A 23,297-nucleotide genomic window follows, 5' to 3' on the forward strand; every position below is an offset into this window, starting at 1 on the left:
CCATGGACTGACTGATTTAATGCATAGTTTATTTACATAGCACATACATAACATAACATAACACGTTTACTCTGCGCTTCATCGGTTGCATACAGTAACATACAAAGCAGTGATCAAGAGAGAAATAGAGAGGAAAGAGAGAAGGGAGAGAGAATGAGTGAGTGTGTGTGTGAGAGAGAGAGAGAGAGAGAGAGAAAGGAGAGAGAGAGCGACAGGGAGAGAGAGAAGAAAGAGAAGGGAGAGAGTGAGTGAATGTGTGAGAGAGGTGTGTGGGGGGGGGGGGGTAACGGAGATGGAAGAGAGAGAAGGGAGAGAGAGAAGAGACAGAAAGACAGAGGACAAAGAGACAAGGGTGGATGATCTTTATACTGAGTTACATCAGCTCAGTTAGATCAGTCAGAATCTTTAGCCAGGGCGGAGGTGACCTGGGCCTAGCGCATTATTACACCTGGACCCCAGCAGGACCAAGCATGGTTCAGAATAACCCCTTCATATCATGTTCATCTTCATGTATCATATGAAGTCAGTTCTCAAATCATTCACAATGTCTCTTTCCTCTGTAGTTAAATTGTCTAATGTCTTTTTGTCTTCATGTTTCGGTAAGAGTGCGATATCAGTCACCAGAAGGTATCGATGGAGGCATTATGATTATCAGGGGGTACAAAATAACACTTTCCTCTAAATGTAGATTTCTGTTCACTGGCCTGACCATCATATAACTCAAGTGTCAAGTGTATTGTGCTCTCTTGTTCGTTGGCTCTCTGATGACAGAGTATCCTGACGTCTCGGGGTGGCCTTGACCGTGAATGTGCTCTCTTTCTCTTGGTTCTCTGATAATGTGTATCCTGATGTCTGGGGGTGGCCGTGCTCGTTGTTATCTTTGTCTTCCAGGTCTCCTTTGAATGTCTTGATTTTCCTCTCTCATCTCATTTTTTATTTTCTCTTGTAGTTCAGCATTAGTTTAAATAAGTTAATTGTATTTACTCTGATCATTCAGTTTCCTCTGTAGTGATTATTTGTATTCATCAATAGTGGTTTCAATGTCAGTAATGTCCTCTTTCAACTGCTTTATTGTCACAAGATCATGAGAGCACTTATTTAAAATAGAGCACCACCGTTCACAGAATCCCTCTGTTCTTTGGCAGAGTGATGGTGGGAACACAGAAAAACTGGCCCATCAATCAAAAGAAAATGACTTTCGGCAAAATGCACTACAAACAAAGTAATAAGACACCACTGAAACCCAAGTAAACACAAAATAGAAAAATAGTAATTTGTAAACCACTGCAAGTTCTTAAAGAAATATAAGTCACAGCAAACCACACACAGTCACACATACAATTATTTAAATCCAGCCTGTGATGTTTCTAATCCTGGATTATAGCAGACTTCCCTCTTGTATTTCCCAATATTCTGAATCTGAATCTTCTTCTTCCAAGGAAGTCTGACTTTCCATGCATGAAAAATCACCAAATTTTGCACATACTGTAGGTCCAGTGCAAAAGTCCACAACTGGCATTGTGGGCCAATAGTCCTGATGGTGGTGCTACAGCAACTGTCTAAAGTTTAACATTTAAAAAAATCATAACAAGTCAGCCGTACGCACTATCACTTTGCAACCACCACCAAAACGTAGGCCCAAGTGAATATGAACGTGAAATGTCCACGTGCTTCGAGCTGGCAGGAATTATGAAGTCCATCAGTTGTTTTTTCTCAAAAAATGTAAATCCTATCAAACCCTACTCCTCCCATATTTTTAGTCAATTGACACCCCAATTGCTACACTACATCTTCAGACTGTCCACCACAAATTCTCTTAACCGATTTTTTAAATATCAAAAATTGAGCCCACAGCACATCAACATGTTTTACTGTAAACAATACTGTATGCACTACAAATACTGCAAATACTCAATAAATCTCCAATGTTCATGAAAAAATGACAAACTTTTCATGATATGGTCGATGTGTTTTTTTTCCAGAATTTTTATCTCAAAAATTGAATTGTTGACAGTATTTTGAAGTCTGTCCCCTCAAACTACTGCTGTTCATACAGGAAAAAATACACGACCCACAATCCTATAGTGCAAAAGACAGTGTTGTTGGCAACCACGCCCCAATTGCGGACCCTAGAACTACAATTGGCTACATTGACTCTGATTGAGAGGAGACCTGTGCCACTGATTGTTTGATTGGTTTCCACCGGTCTTGTTAGTCTGTGTATATATAGCCTACATGTAGCTCTCCCAGTCCAGTTCTTTGTCTGCTCATTATTTGCTGTAGCTGTGCAATGTCCCTTTGGTTTTTTAATCCCTCGGGGTTGAAACTGCTGAACCTCCATGTTACACCCGTGGCATTTACATGCAACCCATGATTGCTTAAGTCATATTGTGAAACTTGGCTGGTAGTTCAAGAAAGATCATGACTTGCCCTTGGTATAATGTGAGTAAGATCATGACTTGCCCTTGGTATAATGTGAGTTCATGCCCAGGGTTATGCAGAATAAAAATGTGAATGCATACTCCTTGTGCTGTCTGACAAGATTTTAAAGATATTTTAACGTTTTCAATTGTGGTCCGGGCAGTTCTGCTGACACATGTATTTGTCATTTGTCTCCTTCCTCCTGTTTTTCCTCATGCACACTTCCCCATAGTTTCATTTAGCTTAGCTATGAGCCTTTATGCACAGTCTGTCCTTAGGGGAGCATCCCTGTATAGTTTTACTTTGTTGTATTTTAAAAATGTTAGTCACTACATGCTTAGTGCAGCTCCAATCTAGATCAGGCCAACCTTTTCCTAATTTGTAGCAGTTACTGTTTCTTCATCTGACCAGTCTTGGCCCCTTTTTCTCTTGTAGTATATTTTTATGATGTATCATACTGTATTACATCAATCACATGTCTGTATTACTCTCATGTAGTAATCATTTTAGTAGAATAATGAATAAACTTCACTTTAGGTAGAACTGTGTTATTATAAGTAGTTTAACAGGTCAGTTACAACAGATGTCCTGTCCTGAGTCAGCATTCCTTTGTCTCTGTGTCAATAAGATAGCCAAACGGTCACCTTTGAAGTGAATATAGTCTACAGTTGTAATGTGATCCCAGGAAGCCCTGTGTCGAAGGGGGGCAAGAGCTCAGCTGATGCAAAGACCAGCTGACACATTGACCAGTCAGAATATCAGTTGAACCGTTTGTGACTATATCTGTGTTAATGGACATTCCTTGTATGCAAATTTGTTTGTCATGTGATTCCTGGCCTAGAGCCAGGATATAAGCTCGGCACCTCGAATGAGAACCTTAGTATTTTGCCTAGAGATTTGACCCTGTGTTAGGCATGCTCAATGAATTGATGATTCAACGTTTTTGGCCTCCTTGAAGTTCTGTTCCACACGAAGATGATGCTTTTGAAATACACTGCACTCTGAAAATGTAATTTATTAGTGTGAATGCCTTAGAGCATTCACACTATTGTTATCCAGTTCTTTATAGTTTATTAGTGTGAATGCTGATTCACCATTCATTAGTGTGAATGCTGATTCAGCATTCACACTATTGTTATCCAGTTATTTATAGTTAGCTTTAGAGCATTCACACTATTGTTATCCAGTTCTTTATATATTTTTTTACTTCTTCTTCCGTACGTTTTTTGGCTCTCTGTAGCTCCTTCATACTTTGAGCTACTTAAACCATTCAAGTATCAAAATGTTCAGCTCTTGCACATGCGCGGACTTCTTTCCAATTTTTTATACTTTTTATACTTTTTAAAATATTCAACTTTTTTGACAATTTTTTTGAATGGAAGTCAATGGGGGAGTTTTGAAACCTCCTTCAGCCTTCAACTCCTTCATACTTTGAGCTACAGAAACCATTCAACTATCAAAATGTTCAGCTCTTTAAGGTCATTATGGGGTGCCTTTCAGATTTTTAATATCTTTTATACTTTTCAAAATATTCAGCTTTTTTCAAAAAAAAATTACAATGGAAGTCTATGGGCGGACCTTGAAATCCTCTTCAGCTTTGAAACCTATCTCCTCCTTCATTTTTTGTGCTAGTAACCTCCTTCGAAGTTTAAAATGTTCAGGACCTTTAGCTGAGTAAAAATCTTATTCAGATTTTTAATATTCCTTATAGTTTTTATGTAATTTAAGTTTGTTTTGGACCTTTTTTAACATTGAAGTGGATGTGTGGAATGTTCAGTTTTTAGAGTGTGGCAGCCTGTTTTTTTAAAACATCTACACGTTTTGTAAACTGCTTTCGCTCCTACAGTTTTAACAGCTCATACACATATTATACATTAAAACGTTCACACAACTGTGCTGATTCGTAAAATGTAAGTATATAAGCCGTGTGACTTATAGTTTTTGCTGTATGACGATTTGTTCGGCAACTGCACTCTCCATTGAAACGTATGGGCCCACCCTCTGACTTTTGAGCTGCTAATTTTGCATTTTTACCATTTTTCTAACTCGTCGCCATGCCTACAGTTTTTAAGTTACACAGACAATTATACATACAGATGTTCTGCAAATTCTCAGAATTCCTCTGATGTCAATAGCTAAGCCGTAGCCTTTATACTTTTTGAGAGAGAGCTGTCTGAAGCCGGCGTGCCTTTACATTGAAGTGAATGAGAGGATGCTCACAGTGTCAGTTGGGATTTGAATTTGGGGACACACGCAGGCTCTCTGTACAGGCACCCTTTTATGACTACTGTGTTAGCATTCATATTGAGGGGGCGGAGTCTCGCCACCACGCCACTACCACACCACGGACCTCACAACACAGCCTCTGAGGTGGCTAGAGACACACGGTCTTCACTGGTGAAGGCAGGTGTGTAACCCGGTGTGGCCTACACTGTCCACGACCGGCTCTGACCCGAGGGGGCGAAGTTTCACCACTACGCCACTATCCACGCCACAGACACCACAATTAAGACCCTGAGTGAGCTACAGACACATGGTCTTCACTGGTGGGTGCAGGGAGATTGCCCGGACGTCACTGCACTGCCCGCGACTTGCTCTGACCTGAGGGGGCGGAGTCTCGCCATCACGCCACTATCCACGCCACAGACCTCACAACACAGCCTCTGAGGTGGCAAGAGACACACGGTCTTCACTGGTGAAGGCAGGTGGGTAGCCCGGTGCGGCCTATACTGTCCATGACCGGTTCTGACCCAAGGGGGCGGTGTCTCGCCACCACACCATTGACCACGCCACGGACACCACAACTCAGCCCTTGAGTGGGCTAGAGACATATGGTCTTCACAGGTTGGTGCATGGAGATTGCAAAGAGGTCATTGTACTGTCCCGAAAGGGTTGTGACCCAAGGAGGCGGAGTCTCGCCACCACGCCACTATCCACGCCACAGACCCCACAACTCAGCCCCTGAGTGAGCTACAGACACACAGTCTTCACTGTTGGATGCATGGAGATTGCCCAGATGTCAGTGCACTGCCCCTGACCGGCTCTGACCCGAGGGGGCGGAGTCTCGCCATCACGCCACTACCACATCACAGACCTCACAACACTGCCTCTGAGGTGGCTAGAGACACACGGTCTTCACTGGTGAAGGCAGGTAGGTAGCCCGGAACGGCCTACACGGTCCACGACCGAGTCTCGTCACCACGCCACTGGACATGCCACGGACACCACAACTCAGTCCTTGAGTGGGCTAGAGACACATGGTCTTCACGGGTGGGTGCATGGAGATTGCCAAGAGGTCACTGTACTGTCCACGATGGGTTGTGACCCAAGGAGGCGGAGTCTCGCCACTATCCACGCCACAGACACCACAACTAAGACCCTGAGTGAGCTACAGACACACGGTCTTCACTGGTGGGTGCAGGGAGATTGCCCAGACGTCACTGCACTGCCCCCGACCTGCTCTGACCCGAGGGGGCGGAGTCTCACTATACATTCCATGAGTTATTCCATAATTTAGCTTTGACAGTATTACAATTTATCTTCCAGCTTTTGTAGAAATGTATTATAGTTTTTAGCTTCTTTAGGTAATGCAGTTCAGCTTCCAATTCTGCCAGTTTCACATTTCAGCTTCCAGGCTTTTCAGCTTCCAGGATTTTCAGCTGTTCAGGTGTGATGCATTTGACATTTCAGATATTTCACATTCCTGCATTTTCAGCAATGCTTTTGCTATTCCGTTCAGCTGCTCAGCATTCACACGCATTTTCTGCAGGAAATGCAATTTTCTAGTTGCTCTATAAATGTTCTTAGCCGTTAGACAAACATACTCCAGGAGCTTGCTTGATCGTCTCATTGAGTGGGGTCAGGGAAGAATTTTTACAGCTCACCTTTCTGGCCCCTGGGTGATGCTGGTTTTTTGCGTCCCTCTGGAATATGTAGAGGTGGGACCTATGCCCACCTCCCTTGTTCTCTAAAGCGCATTGTGTTGCGCCTCTGTGTATGAAATGCGCTATACAAATAAAGCTTTGATCAGTTTGTCCGCTATCAGTCTCATCTGTATTAGTAAATCCTATCAATTCAGTCATTGAATCTATGCTCAGTCCAGTGTCACAACTCATTCCTGTCACAGTATGTAGGCCTACTAAAATTATTTTCCAGGATTCCTACGGTGTAAATAAGCTGTGACATTTATCCTTTGACATTTTTCAGACATTTTTCAGAATTATACAGTACTGTATCTCAAATACAAATTGACAGTATTTTGAATTCTGTCCTCATCCCATCCCCTTTAAACTATTGTTCTCATATGGAAAAAAACACTACCCACAATCCTAGTGCAACAGCACGAGCTCCACCAATCAGAGACGTCACTCTTGGCAACCCCACCCAACCCTGCCTAGGACTACATCTCGCCAAATCGATTGATTGGCCACTGATTACCTCCGCCCCAGTGACAGAGCAGGGCGAGTGTGACGGTCTGTTTGCAGTTCTATTGCCGTTGTCCTGTTGTGCTTGTGCTGTTGTCTCCCCCTACAGAGCTACCTTGCAAGCAGACCGTCAGTCCTGAACCTGTGTCCCTGGCCGGCTGGTAGCTGGGTTGATTGCCAGCTGATGGCCTACACCTGGCGGAGCTGGCTTATATACAGGCGCCCCCCATTGTTCCAGAAGAGACCTATTCTCCACACTGACTTTTTGCTCTGTTGTGGCATTTAGTGTTTGTGGCACCTCGCATTCATATCATCCATCCATCCACTCACTTACACCACTGATTACTGATGGACACACCTCATCCTTATTTTTGTAAGCTTTAGTTGTTTATTAGTTAATAAATATATTTTGTTCTCCCTGTTCTCCCCTTCTTGTCATGGCCTCTGAGCCGGGCGTGACACGAGAGCTAGTTTTTTTTCCGGTGGTGTGTGTTTGTGCGTGCATGTGTGCATGTGCTTGTCTGTTAGCAGGATTACACAAAAACTACTGGAGCAATTTTCACAACTCGTGGAAGGGTGTAGCATAGTCCAACTTAGAGAGCAGATCCGAAAGCACGGGTCGGGTCCACGGGCCTCCCAAACATGGCCAGCCATTCACCTCCATTCATTTTCTGAACCAGGATTACGCAAAAACTACCTGACCGATTTTCATGAAACCCCCTTAATTAACTTTCTTGAAACCCCCCAAAATTTTGGAGTGGATCCGAATCACGGGTCGGGCCGCCCAAACACAGCTCACTGGCCATTCACCTCCATTTTTACCTCCGCCCCATCGACAGTGCAGGTAATGTTTTCGGTGGCATGCCTGTTTGTTAGCAGGATTATGCAAAAACTACTTGGATCATTTTTTACGAAACTCGGAAGGGTGTAGCATGGGCCAACATAGAACACATTCAATTTTGGCATGCACTGAGCCACGAAATGCATTCAGGGGCGGAGGTCTGTGCTCTCTGATTTCTAGTTGAGCACAGCCGTAGTTACTCTGCAATCAGGAAGACAAGCCAAGAAACGTTTCAAATCCCAGCCAGTTGGTCACACATGAAGCAGATAGAAGATGATAGATTCTACATGCCTTGTGTGATTTAAGTTCACCTCAGTTATTGGTATTTGCTGTCCTTCATCTGCAACTAATTTGGCCCTGGAGGAAATTAATAAACATAGCTTCACTTGACTCGTCTGGACTGGTTATCTGTGAATTCTTCTAGGTTAAAAGAATTGTCTAGTTTAATTAAATTAATTAAATCTTACTCAGTTGATCTCTTTCCCCACTAGGCCAAATGCAAATAATCAGTCTAAATCAACCTTAATTTACATTAACAAACAGACCACTTATACCCACATAGTGAAGTCTGCGCAAGGCATAAATGATCACTGTCCAACTGCTTGTTACTGTAGAATGGTCAAGGGTCTTAAATCCAAAGCACATGTCATTAGAAAGTGTAATTTTAAAGATTTTGCTAAACAGGGTTTTTCGCATTACTTATTTAAAGGTACCCAATGTAGTTTTTGACCACTAGTATGCGCTCTAGAGCAAATTTTAGAAGGTGGTCCCCGAAAATCGCGTACAACGTCATTGCGTCAATACGCGGAGCACAAAATAGTGACGTTTCACACATCTTTGTTGTTTTCAAAACATTAGCTAAATATCATTTTGCAAAGAATTACAAGGTAGGAAAGACATTCAAGTAATTCAACATGTTTAGTAGACTACAAGGAACCATATAATCGAGGAATTTCGAAAATAAACAAATAACGGATTGTTTTGATTCACGTTTCGTTGGGTACCTTTAATGCCGACTTAGAAAGAGTCTGCTCTATCTCGGACTACGAGCTAGCTTTTAATGACTTCTCCTACACTTTTAATTCTCTCTCTGAGAAACATGCCCCCTATTTTCTGCAGAATTGACGGAAGCCCTCCAAATCAGACATGTGGCTTGGTCTGAAGCCAGACATACTGACCTTCTGTCAGACTGGTTGCACTTATGACAACTGCGGAATAGATGCACACGCATGATTAGAAAAGCTAAATCTGATTATTATCTGTCCTCTCTTGCAAGCTTCAGGGGAAATGCAGCTAGCTTCTGGAGAACTATGAAATATCTTAACCCTGGGCCTACTTCCTTTCTGTAGATCTGTAGTGATAATGTTCAGATTCTAAACAAGATATGTGTGATGTTTTTAACCACCACTTTATATCCTTTGGCCACCTTTTTGATAGATTGCCTGCTAGTGCGCCTTCAGTGGACCATACCCTGGTCTAGCGGCTGGGAGTGCGCCAATGTCTGTGGTAGCTTCACACTTAGACCAGTAAGCCACATCAAAGTTTTGCTCTTACTTTAATGCTCCTAAGCACTAAGAAATCTAAGAGTGAGGATGATCTTGATCCTTATCTTCTCTGCCTGAGTGCACGTGTCACCTTCTCTCTCGCCCACTTGTTCAATCTGACGTTTGTCTCTGGTAAATCCCTGCTGTGTGGAAAGATGCACAGGTTATACTGCTGCTTAAACGTGGTAATCCTACTGAGCTAGATAACTACCACCCAATTGCAAAGCTATGTTGTCTAGCCAAGATTATCAAATCCTTAGTTAATTCTCAGTTATGGGCGTTCTTCGAGGCATTCAATATACTTCAACCTCAACAATCAGGGTTCAGACGAGGATGGTGACAGCCACACTTGTGGTGCACGATATAGTTTGCAGTCTTGATAATTGCCAGCGCTGCACTTTTTATCAACCTGTCTAAGGCATTTGATACTGTACGGTAGATCACAGCATTTTATTAAATATACTATCCTCCATAAGTCACCATAGTCAAAGGCCGATAATATCCTCCATAGGTCTAGACGAGCTATTGGTTAGTTGGTTCTCAAATTATCTTACTGGGAGGAGTCAGGCTGTTGTTGCCGATGGGTTTAAATCAAGTTCTCTTGTAATTGGTAACGGTGTCCCAGAGTGGTCCATCTTGCTTCCACTTTTATTCACCATTTATATTAACAACATTGTGCCCCCCCTTCCCACACTGTTCTATCCATTATTACACAGACGACAGTCCTATACAGGGCAGGACCCACTCTTAGAACGGCCACTGCAAATCTGCAGCCTGCTAATGGTGCTTTCCAGCTGTCTCTTATTGGCCATAAGCTTGTCCTAAATTCCGACAAGACAAAATCTATGTTGTCTTGTGGGACTGATGCCAGTATTGGTATTCGCACTCTACAGGGGACGCAAATAGAAATTGTTGACTCCTATAAATACCTGGGTATCTGGTTGGATATAAGGCTCTTCAGAAATAAATCCTGTTTTTCTACTGTTAGCAAGAAAATGGTTGTGCAATCAATGATATTATCTGTCTTTGAGTATGGTGATATTCTGTATATGCATGCCTCGCCTACTTCTCTGAAGCCTCATGATAGTATATTTATTTTGAAAGCAGTCTGGAAAGCCACCATTATACTTCTTCTCACTTTTGAGTTTTAGTGACATGGAACACCACACTAGGTCACGATCTCATACTAGGCTGAACGTACATCTGTGTAACACCAACGCAGGAAAGTGTGCCTACTGTAGTGTTCATGCACCGAGAGGTGGAACAGACAGGACTCCCTAAAGCTGGACCAACTTGTCTCTCTGGAGAAGCTCAAGGCTAAAATAGAAGGTGTGTTCCATGTGGACTGTACGTTTCTTGTAGTCTTGTTTTTATTCTGGATCTTATGACTACTTTATTTTATGTTGTTTTGTCATATCATGTTTTTATTTTTTGTATGTGTTTTTTATTGTAATCAGAGCGGCATTGAAAAAGAGAGCTTGCTCTCAATTGTCTCCCCTGAATAAATAAGGTTTCAATTTCAAGTTTGTTTTTTTGAGAACAACCTGGTCTCACTCAGCAGACTTCAGAATTCGACATTTGTCCATCGCCTCCAAATGTAATTTCTAGACGGCATCATACAACTCCAAATGTAATTTCTAGACTGCATCATACAACATAACAGTTACAGGAGGCGCTCGGGCAGCGAGCATTGAGCAATTTCCCTGCGCGCCCCGCACGCCTCCAGGTATCGCGATATGTGGAGCGCGCCCACTAAGCGCCGTCCGAGTAGCTCCACTCCTGGGTCCAGTTTTGTAAATTAGCCTGATCCCTGTGTAAACATCTATCCCCTGTGTACACTGTGAATAGCTAGCTAGCATCCTAGCGTTAGAATACGAGCTAGCTAACACTAGCTAGCTAATGCCAACAGTAGTTATAAGAACGGTAGCTAATGCTAGCTAATAATAATGACAGTAAGAATGTGAGCTAGTTATATAGTATATAGCTAGTGGTGTTGTTTGCTAGTTGCAAGTTAAAACGTTGTTGTTTGCTAGTTTCGCCAGCTAGTTTTGCACTCGTTGTTGTCTAACCAAAGTTGTTTCGTTTGATCCACCCAACCCTCCCTCAAAAGCGCTTGCAAATTTATACCCCTCTTCTATCACGTGTTCCAATGTGAACAACCAACCACAAAACTCTGAGAACAACCAATCAAAAACTAGGCCTATCCCACGTCGTCTGCCGATGTTTATAACTGTATGATGCCGTCTAGAAATTACGTTTATAGGCAATGGACAAACGTCGAATTCTGAAGTCTGCCAAGTACGACCAGGCTGTTGAGAATGTTGTTTTGTAGAACTTAATATGTTTTATTTTAAGATCAAGCATAGTTCAAACTGCCAGCTTCTCACTTGGCTCAACATGAACATAACCTTTCCTTGGTGTCTATGATTGCAAGTTCAAGCCCCGGTTGATGCAGAATAAACATGCTAATGCCTACGCAGGTATTGTAGCCTACTGTTTGGATTTCAGACATAATTTTTAAGATAAGCTTAAGGTCTGGACAGAGACCCTCATGTATTTGTCATTTGTCTCAGACCCAATCCAGTGTTGCGCAGCAGCTGTAATTTTAGTGTTGTGTTTTGGCTTCTCAGTCTCTGCTAGTGCTTTTATTACACCAAAGTCCCTCTGGACTGAGCTGAGGCTAGCCTCACTGCCTTGGAACATGATGGTGCCATTATGGTACACATTTACAGTGAGGAGTGTGCTGTCTGTCTTCCTTTTTGTATGGTTGTCTGTGTCCCATTACAGATACCATTCCTTTTATAATGTTTGTAGTGCTTGCAGATAGCACTGTGCCAGGCCTCTGTATATTCAGTATATAGGAGCAGGTTTGTTGGGATGCACAGTCTCCTAGCTGGGAGAAATCTGCTGTCAGGTTCTTTGCATTGTTTCTCAGCATGTTGAGTTTAAACTCCTTTCTGGCTGAGGCACTTTTAACCCTGTCAAGATATTGCACAGCTAGGGCCATTTCAACTGTTGGTCATTTTCAACTGACACATTCCAACTGGCTCTAACTGGTTCTAGGACCACAGGCTAACTTTACCATGGCAGCTAGCTAGCAGCTAGGTAGCTAACTAGTGAGTGACAGACTGTCTTGATGATCTACAAAATAAAATGTAAAAAAAATTACAGGACCCGAGAGGGGGGGGGGGGGGGGGGCTTTATTTTGTCACGCAGTGACACATTACACACGAGAGGGCGACATGGCACACAAAACGCACACTATGCAATTTTCTGTGTCGCTGGTGGAAATTGTCCGGTGCATTTATCCCATCTCAGCTGTCCTCCTCCATGGGCAGGTTGACAATAATGTATATTCAAGACAATAATACAAATACAGTCTATGCAGAGACAGCTATGTGCAAAATATACAATACATACAATATATACAATAAATAAGAGACCAAAAATGATTAGACCAAACACCATATCAAAGAAAGGGCTTAATATCAAACTCATCATTGAGGCCATTTGGTGACATGGTGTTGAGGTACCAAATCCAGTAACATTCTGTTGAGTAAAATAATTTGCTATATCCTTGGTCAATTTTCAAAATAATTTTCAAAATAATAAATTTAAGTCCAAAATAGTTCTAAGTCCAAACTAGTTCTAAGTCCAAAATAATTCTAAGGCCAAAATGAAACAAGTTGAGGCACGCAGAAGTCCAGACTTTATTGCTTTTTACTATTTGCTTTTTCAGAAACAAAATAGCATTAAAGTCGGTGATTCCCGGGAAAGAGACACACCCTTGTCTTTGTGTAACACCTTATACCGCAATCCCCGCCTCTTTCTTGACCACAACCCACTATCCTAACCTCACCCCTACTTTGGCACAAATCCAATGGTGTCTAATATGTCGACTCAGCACCAACCTATGCCCAAATATGTCCCTGTGATACGCCATTATATCCGGCAAGGGGGGGGGGTAGAGAGAAAGGGGGAAATTGGGAACACTATCGGTGCATTGGCAAGCGTAAAATTTGGGGAATTAACAGGAAGAAATTGGGGTATTTAAGTGGTCAGGGAGAGCGTAGACTATTCCAACAGCCCAACAACAACAACAACATACCATACGATGATTATGAATACAATATTATGAGATATAATAAGATGCTAAATCAAATTATATCACAATAATTCCCTTCAAAGGACTTTTCTCTCGACATCTCCTGCCCTCTGTGATTTTTGTATCCTCTCCACACCAATATAGGACATGGCACTGACATTATGCCCTGCAGTTTTGAAATGAGCAGCTACCAGGTTTCGCTAATCACTCGCTCTGATTTTGCTTCTGTGCTCACATATCCTAGTGCGTAGCTCTCTAGACGTTTTACCTACATAGGCTAGGCCACATGGGCAGCTAATCATGTAGACTACATGGGTGGTGCTACAGGTGATGGCTCCTCTTATTGTGATGCTGCGGCCTGAGTGTGTATGGTTAAAAGATTTACATTTCCGAGTGTGGATACACTGGGTACAGCTCCCACACTTGTAATTGCCATCCGGCATGTTCCTAAACGTGGGTTTACTCTGGGGGCAGAAGTCTGATCTGACATCCCGTAGGTTGGTTGGACGTTTGAAGACCAACATTGGTGGTTTTGAGCTTGGAGTCTGTCTCAACTATGTGCCAGTGTTTTTGAATGGTTTCTTTAAATTTGGCACCTAGTGGTGAGTACTTGACATTGACATTGGGTTGTTACTGGACACTTTTCTTGGGTTTGAGGCAGGGACATCACTAGGATTTGAGGTTTGGGGGGGCTTAGCCCCATGGAAGTGCATGCGCATAGCGCACGTCAGAAATTTTGAGCTATACAACAACAAAATCTATGACTTCGTTGAATCTATGCTAATGTGTAGATTAGTAAAGCTATGCAATATCCTGTGTCTGTTAGATATATTAGGAAATCCATCTTATGTTATAAATGTTATTTAATTGTATAAATTGTACTATAGGCCTACTGTTGATTGGTTCAATCAGAAAGTCTATTTTTTCTCAGATGTTTTGCTTGAGAGTATTTCAGTCATAGTGAAATTTGACTACAAAATATAACTTTTCTCATATAAAATGTTATTTATTCAAAACCTTTTAAATATTTAAAACAATTTACAAAATATTTTAAATTATCCTCCGAAAATATCACATTGTATGCAAATATCCATTTCAAATTCCATTACATATTACAAATAGCACTACAGTAGTCAGTCCAAAAAGTACCAACAATAACAAAAATGGCAGTATGACATTTATATTTACATTTCTAGTCCTTAGATACCTACTCATCAAAAGCTCTTGTTTATGCCAAACTATGCATTTATTAACTAAGACTACATCAAACAGTAAATTCCTAAACAGCCCTCTGTGACAGCTGTGTGGTCAGGACTGCTGGACTGCCATTTTAAATCACAGTAACTTGTGTCGAATCCATTGAAACATTTTCATCTACTTATGTGTCGTTTCCAATGCTACCACCCTGTGAGGTTTGGCTTGCCCTTGTTTCAGTATGTTAAGACTTTACTAGGGCTGCCCCCTGAAAGTCGACGCGTCGAATCATCAGTCGGAGACCCTTAAGTCGACAGAGATTGTTTAAGTCGAGCAGTCGTTTTCTGCTCCACTGTCAAGGACTAGGAGGTGGACTAAGATCAAGGACAGGCCAATCATTCGTTTTAGACCTAGGCTATTACCGTAGCTATTTGTTGGGCTGTAAAAGAAGAGTTAAGACTGATATAGCAGAGGGAAGAAGGCAGGGAGCCCCTCTCCCCTCCGCTAAGCGTCTATGCCTAGCCTAGCCTAGCCTACTATGCGCCAGCAATCACGTGCATTTCCCAAATGGAATATCACACTGCTTTCCTAAATCAATCTTCTTGTATATCCAATGGTAAAAATAGGGTCTCCTATAGACAGCTTGAGCTCTAACGTCTGTGAAAATGCTTTAGTGACAGCCAAAACATTTCCTTGTTGACTGCTGCCCAACGTATGAGCCGATTCGCGCAAGCATTCAAATGCGCAGTTGAGGAGACTATCGTCAAATTGCCCAACCCTAATGTAGGATATGTGAAACTGTATAAAAACATGGGGGCATCCGAAGTAGATGGACAATGCTAGATGATTCATGTTTAACAAGAAAACAGGTGTATTTTATTGTGCAGCCTGCAATTTTGAGTTGAAAGTTTCACAGCTCTCCCGACTCCGGCGGTCTCCCCTCAGCCTAGACATATGGGGGGGAACGAATCTCCCGACATGTCACAAAATGGATATGAAGACAAAATGTTTAAGATATTGATAACCTGTCTATTAATTATCCCGATTATTAGTGGTCCAAACAATGGACAATGCAAGAAAGAGGGATGGGCTGCACTTGAAACAAGCTATCAATTACATTCGCAGGCAGCGGGGAGGATTTTAGCGGAGCGGAAATATGAGCAAGGCTAATAATTTTTTTGGAAACTTTATTCTACTTTTTTGTTCAACGGAAAATAATAAACACCAATCAAGGTAAAATAGCCCAATAAAGGCTATTCAAGCATAACCTAATGGACGAAAGTTCTTCAGAAAAAGATTGAACAAAACGAAGCCCTCCATCTTATTCCACAAACCGATAGCCAGGCTATTCTAGCTATTTAAAATGCTGTAATTATGTAACTGTCATTCTCGTTGATTTCAAATAGCCTCGGAAATACTCAGAAATGTGCCTTGGCAACAATTGATTGTTTCTATAGGCTACCAATGTCAGCCTAACCAAAATAATCACGGAAACTTGATGTCAAGTGATTTTCTGATAGCCAGGAGAAAGAGAAAAAACACATCGACGATTCGACGCGTCGCTTTGAACACCAAGTCTGAGTCGAATCACAAAATCCTGAGTTGAAGACAGCCCTAGACTTTACTGGTTCTCCCTCTGGGGTAATGAATAAGTGACCTCAAACAATGACAAGAGCCTTTGTCATGATGTGCGAAAAAATAAATACAAGGGCTGCAAAAGCTAAATGCTGAACTTTGCTCCCAGAAAAAAGTCTGCAGTGGTCAAGAGTTAGAGAGACATAGTATGGAATCACAGTGTGGGTGGGTGGAAGCATCAAAGAATCCCTTCTGTTTTTAAGGGTGGCAAATCGGTCTATCACTGTGTTGTGACTCAGCTGCCCTAGCATCTCATTTTCAATTGACATGACTGCAAGACTGTGAAGCCTTTGCTGACCCATTGTTTTATGCAGCCAGGAGTGCAGCCGACACAGTGCACTAAAGGACCTTTCACAAGAGCAGCTGCTCACAGAGAGGGAAACATGTCTGGATCTAGGAGGTTGTGCAAAGCTAACATATCTTGGGGGTGGACATCCAGCCTCTGTTTTGCAGGCAAGAAAGTTTCTGGCCACCAGAACCTCCTCTGTTTTCAGATCAATGCTGTAGTGCTTGGCAAGCCCATCCACTAGAGGTTCACTTAAGAAGTTCTCAGATTTAGGGCTGCATGCCTGGATGCCTTTTTGTAGGCCTGCATCTACACTTGAGAACCGCAGTTCAAGCTTACTTACCATCCTGTCCACACAGGGGAAAAGCAACTGTTTTCAAGGATCCTGAGCTGGTCAACTCTGTCTCTGAACCCAAGGTTGTCTCCAGCACAAAATCTTCAATTTTCCTCTGTTTATGCCTTCTCTTAGCACCTGGTTCTGGGATACTGTTGTTGTGGCACAGAGCCATGGTTCGCTCATAGAGCTCTGTGGCAAATACATCTGTGCGTTTGCCCCTCAGTGTGTCACACACACAGCTTCTTTGCAGATATAAGCTTCTGCGAGGTCTAAAGTATCTTTCTGAAGTAATTTGTGGAGCCCTTCAGTTATAGACAGAAGTGTCTGAAACAACAGTAGTACATAGGCTGTTGAGAACTTGACCAACAACTACGGGGGATCCAAAAGCAGAGACACTCAAAAATGGCATGTTGTGTCTCCAGAACTGCATTGCTTGATCGCAGCCGGCATGCCCAGCGAGTGTTTGTGAGTTGCACAAGCTCAACTGCTGTCAATCCAAGCTTGGACTGAGCTTCTTTGAACTTATCATGGTTGACTAGAGAAGTGCTTAAAAAGGAATACACACACTCCAACAAGTCGAACAGCTCTACAGCCTCTGAAACAGCCCTGCAAGTATGGCACAACACAAGGTTTAGCTCATGAGCTCAACAGTGCACATAAGTAGCCTCAGGATGGAGCTTTCTAAAATGTGCTTGCACACCTCCACACACTCATAACAGCTGCCCCATCATATGTTTGTGCCACACATTTAAGCTCTGCAAGACCATTGGTCTGGATCTGCTGCTGCAGCTCATTTGCAATCTACTTGGCATTGAATGACTTAATCTCTGTGTTCGTTCCATCACTGCCCCATCTGACACGTACCGAACACAAACAGACAGCTGCTCAGACTGTGCATCCCTTGCCTCATCTGCCATAATGCCATACATTCCAGACTTCTTCATCTCAGACACAATGACACTGGTAACTTCTTGTGCACAACATTAAATCATCTCATTCTGAGATGTTGGCGAGATATAGGAAGCATTTGATGGAGGATTATGTTTTTGAAGGAAAGGAACAACTCCTCCAAAAGCTCCATGCTAGCAAGAAAGTTGCCTCTGTTTGTGTTGTCTTCATTGTTGCCACGAAAAGGGAGTCCCTGTCTCCCTAACATGGAGGTGACTGCAACAACTCGCCTAAGATACTCCCTTCTCTCCTCTATCTCACTTGCATGTGAAGATGCTATCATCTGTGCAATGTTCCCCTGTCGGCTAGTAGCCTGGTAGCCTTTCCATGCATCAACACTGTCCTTGTGTGTCTGTGCTGTCTTATGCTTGCTAAAGATATACAAAGCTTTCTTCCAGTTCTTGCAACCACTACTGACCAAAGCATCATGTTTGATGTTTTTGCCAAACAATCGGCATGGAAAGCAGAAAGCTGCATTTTGGTTGACCGAATATTCCAACCAGTAATGCTTTTCAAACCAGCTGTAGAGAAATCCCCTTTTCTGTGCACCAAAACTATCCTGTGGGTAACTCTTCAGTTTTACCTGGCTGGGCCCTGTGTCTTTGTCACCTAAATCACACCCAGCTGCTTGGTCATTTTCCCTCTCTTGGCCTCTTTGCTCTCCCTCTCTCTCCACTATCTCCAGTTCTGGGTCTGCATGGCCCTTTAAGATAAATTCCAACATTGAATCATTAACTGATGAGAAAAAACTTGAAGATTTACAGGTGCAGCAAATTAGAATATTGTGAAAAAGCCCACTATTTTCCATAATTTCATTGAAACAGTGAAACGTTCGTGTATTCTAGATCCAATACACAGAGTTACATATTTCAAGCCTTTTTTCTTTTAATATTTATAAATGTACAGTATGTTCAGCATGTTCATTTATACACTCAGTACTTGGTGGGGGCTCCCTTTGCAAAAAATTACTGCATCAACGTGGAGCGTGACATGGAGGCAATCAGCCTTGAAATATTTCACTACATGTGTAATGAATCTATAATATATAAAAGTTTCACTTTTTGAATAAAAAAGAATCCGCAATATTCTAATTTTCTGAGCTGCACCTGTATACTAAAAGAAAAGAACATCCACTAATTTCCTCCTAGACCTATTCATGGGTTTCAAATGTAGTCCTAGACCTGCCATATTGGGGACTAACACAGGTGTTTCAATGTATCTGACTGGCTCTACTGCATAGAATCCTTTGCATTTCAAATCCATGCATTTGAAACATCTGTGTTGGTCCCCAACATGGCAGGTCTAGGACTACATTTGAAACCCATGAATGGACCACTAACCTCCATCACACCTGCTCCCTTAGAATGTGCCCTGCCAGTCTCCTGGGGCCGGTTGCACAAAACACCTTATGTTAATATTTCCCTTAAGTTCTGACTTAAGTTTTCCTTAAAATAAAATCTGTTGCACAAACACCCTTAAGTATTCCCCTTATGGTTAACTTAAGATGTCCCTCAAGATCTTATCAAGCAAAATAAGTGAAAAAACGTAAGGGACCTCTACCCCAAAGTCACATGCCTGCGTTTATGAACATAAACTATGGAAATCGCGTCCCAAGAAGAGTGTTCCACGACAGGGAGAACCCACTAGACAGTGAGGAGCAACTGATATTTCATTAGAGATTTGATCGGCAGTCCATTTTTTTCCTCACAGCGTCACAGGACGTTCCAGTGTAGTTTTGTGACAGATAGCCAGCCTGAAGGCAGTTTCTTATAAAAGGTGGTGTCACTCAGTTGTCTGTTTATCTCATATATACCTGTCTGCCATTTGAATTTGTAAAGTTGCCTGATGAAGACCTGAGCGGTTGAAACGTGTTTGTAGCCAATAAAAGAGTACTGGGAGCATTAATCCATTGTGCGGATCTTTTCAACCTTCAAGACATTCTACATATTGATCCAGCACCTGGCCTGAAACAGGATTGGATGTGCGCACATTTTACTCTTTTTCATTCTCCTCCATGGGCAGCCAGGAGCAGTGGGCAGCCATCGGCCACCAAGTCCAAGAGCTCAGTCCAGGTCAGGGACCAGACTGTAGAGCATCTGTACTTCTGCATGTTTTTCATATTGGGTTCTTTGGGAGGAAACCCTTGCGAATACAGGGAGGACATGCACACTGCATAGAAAGGCCCGGAGACCTTCTTGCTGTGAGGTGATAGTACTAGGTACTGCGCCACTGTGATGCACATGAGCGATTTTGGGGTTCAGTGTCTTGCTCAAGGACACTTCGGCACACTCCAGAAGCTGGGATTGAACCAGGGTCCTTGTGATCCCCAGCCAGCCGCTCTACCTCCTGAGCTACGTTGCTGAAAAGTGACAAATTCTTCTGGAATTTACAAGTCCTTTTCCAGATTGCCCAATTTACAAGTTGTTCTTTTGGGTCTTAGTCCCGATATCTTGCTTGGTACTGTAGCTAGCCGCTTGATCTTGTTTGACAGTTACAGTAACTAGTCTCTGTTAGCGAAGCACTGTAGTTGTTGTTAAGACCCCGTTTCTTTGAGATCAATTGTTATCTTTTACTCTTCGTCTCTGTTCGTTCTTGTCCCTGATGTTCTGTTCCTGTACCTTAGTTTATCTCATTTTAAAATATGAAAATTGGTCCTCTTTTTAGGAGCTCGTGAAATACATGTGCTCTCCGTCTCTCTTTCTCCCTCTCGCTCTTCCTCTCACTCTCCCTCTCCTTCCTCTCTCTCTTTCTCCCTCTCCCTCTTTCTCTCCTCTCTCTCCCTCCCTCTGCTTCTGTCGCCCTCTCTCTGCAGCAGAGGTGGGAGTGCTCCATCATTTTACATCCCAGGAATCCTGAATCCCACTCTCAAGCCGCTATGGCTACTCAGACTGTGTGTGTGTGTTTGTGTGTGTTTGTGTGTGTAATTACCTTGATTTTAGGGCTACGACTGACTCATAATGAATTGAGTTAGCTCCACCGGTATGAGCTGTCACCTCACTTGTCCCTTGCACTAATGTCCTCTCTCTCCGTCTCTCCTCATTCCTTCCTTCCTTCCCTCTCTCCAGCTCTCCAGCTACCTCGGTTTACTAAAATTCCCGTCGATCAGATCGGTGTATCCGGGGGAGTGGTCTCCTTCGTGTGCCAGGCAACAGGTGACCCCAAGCCACGGGTGAGCTGGACCAAGAGAGGGAAGAAAATCTCCAATCGCCACGAGGTGAGACACAGGGCCATCAAACTTTCCACTGCCCCCTACAGCTGGGGAGGGACTATGAACACACGAATCCCAGGCATGCATATTCTACCCCAGACGGACCTCAGTGCTATCTCAGAAGCTGCGTTAGTGTCTATCTTCATTGTGCAGTAGGAAAGCAAAGCACAGATGCTACTACATGACAGCTGCATCACACATCGACACAACAGACTGTCGTCTTCATGTGGGACGCCTGAGCGAGGCAGTCGGCACAGAACCCTCCATTCCCGACCCGTCACTTTTCACTCCGTTTTAAATCATTTTCTGCTCGCCCTCCCGCGCTCTCTAATATTTATCCAGGTGTTCCTTCGTGTTCTCTCTGTCTGTGTGTGTGAGTGTGTGTTTGCATGTGTGTGTGTGTGTGTGTGTGAGTGTGTGTGCTGTGCGAGTGTGTGGGGGCTGCTGTAAAGTTCTCTCATGATACATCACACATGATACATCACACATGTAGGGCCAGGGCTGTTAATGGTGGTGTGTGTGTGTGTGTGTGTGTGTGTGTGTGTGTGTGTGTGTGTGTGTGTGTGTGCGTGTGTGTGTGCATGTGTATGTGCTGCTCTACAGATATCTCATGATACAACATATATTCAGGGCCAGGGCTGTTAATTAACTGTGAATATTGAAATAGCACAAATTCAGTGAAAGACCTAAGTTCAGGTTGAGGACTAGTTTTTAATTCTGTATATATGTAAATTCATGGAAGTTAAGGGGAGATAATCCAGTGTGATACACACACTCACACACACACAACACACACATACACACTCACACACATAAACATCTCATTGTACTTTTATCTCTCTCTTTAATCCAAGATTATAGAGTTTGATGAGGGCGCCGGCGCAGTGCTCAGGATCCAACCCCTCAGATCGCCGCAGGACGAGATGATCTATGGGTGCGTGGCCGAGAACAGCGAGGGCGAGATCAACGCCACCGCCTCGCTGTCCATCATCAGAGGTCAGTCTCCGGTGCCTTACAGAAATCACTTCCTGTTTACAGGCTGTTGGCTACAGTCTATTCTCTTACAAGCTAAGTAACGTCTCTAACAGGTTACGCTTGAGATCATTTGAACTGTCTCTGTATAGGCTACTATAATGTTGGCTAGATAACATCTCTAATAGGCTATGGTTGAGAAAGTTTGAAATACAATGTCCCTCAGAAACATATGTAGACTATCTTATTATATATAACACTATAAGTGTATTTTTTCTCCCATTTTCTTCTGCAATATTTGTTTTGTTTTTTATAAGGCACACCTAGCCTAGCCTACTGGTTCCGTCTTTTCAACACAATAACTGTCCTTAGACTGAAAGTTGTCTGTTATTATACTATACTGATACGTGGAGCTAGTCTAGGCTAGACTAGGTTAGAAAGGTTCTCTCTATGCTACCAGGTCTCTCTGGTTCCCCTTGGATTGAAAGTTGTCTAGGGCACTACATTTGGGGTAGTTGCTTAGTAGCTAGGGGGGGTTAATGGTTCTTGTTAGTTTTGTGTTTGTTCTTCTGTTTTTCTCTGGCAGCCTCTATTTACAATGCACCTTGTCCACTGATGTCATATAGATACCTGCATCTCAAGCACCATGGAAAGGGTACAAGTTGGTGAGCTGGAATGTTAAAGGTCTGGGTCATATAATGAACGTGCCAAGGTTTTTTCGCACTTAAAATCATTGTCAGCAGACATATTATTCTTACAAGAAACATCAAACAATCAAACATAAATTCAAGGAGAAATGAAGGGTCGGTTGGATTGACCATATATGTCAGGCCACTTTTAGTACCAACACAAGGGGTGTGGCAATTCTGTTTAGGAAAAATACTCCCTTCATCCATTCGACCACAATTTCTGATCCTGAGGGGTGATTTCTCATTGTACCGGCACCTTGAACTTGGTACCAGTCACACTAGTGAATATATATGGCCCCAGCTTCGACGAACCAAATTTCTTCCAGAAGGTTTTCAATGCTATACCGAATTTATCTGACTCTAATATAGTAATAGGCAGAGATTTTAATTGTATAATGGACCCTCTTCTGGACAAACAGTTCTCTAAAACACTTCAGCAATCCAGCTCTAGCATCCGTTTAAATACTCTGGTAGACAATTCAAATCTAGTAGATATATGGAGACTCTTACACCCAACTGTCAGGGACTACTCATTTTTCTCTCCAGTCCACAAATCGTTTTCCCGTATATATTTATTTTTGCTAGACTCCCAATTAATATCGGCTGTTAATGACATAACATACCACCCTATCATAATATCAGATCATTCACCATTGTCCATGTCACTGAAGCTGGGCGAGAGCAGATCTAAGG

Source organism: Borostomias antarcticus (genome assembly GCF_949987555.1).
Source record: "Borostomias antarcticus genome assembly, chromosome: 19".
Classification (NCBI taxonomy): domain Eukaryota; kingdom Metazoa; phylum Chordata; class Actinopteri; order Stomiiformes; family Stomiidae; genus Borostomias; species Borostomias antarcticus.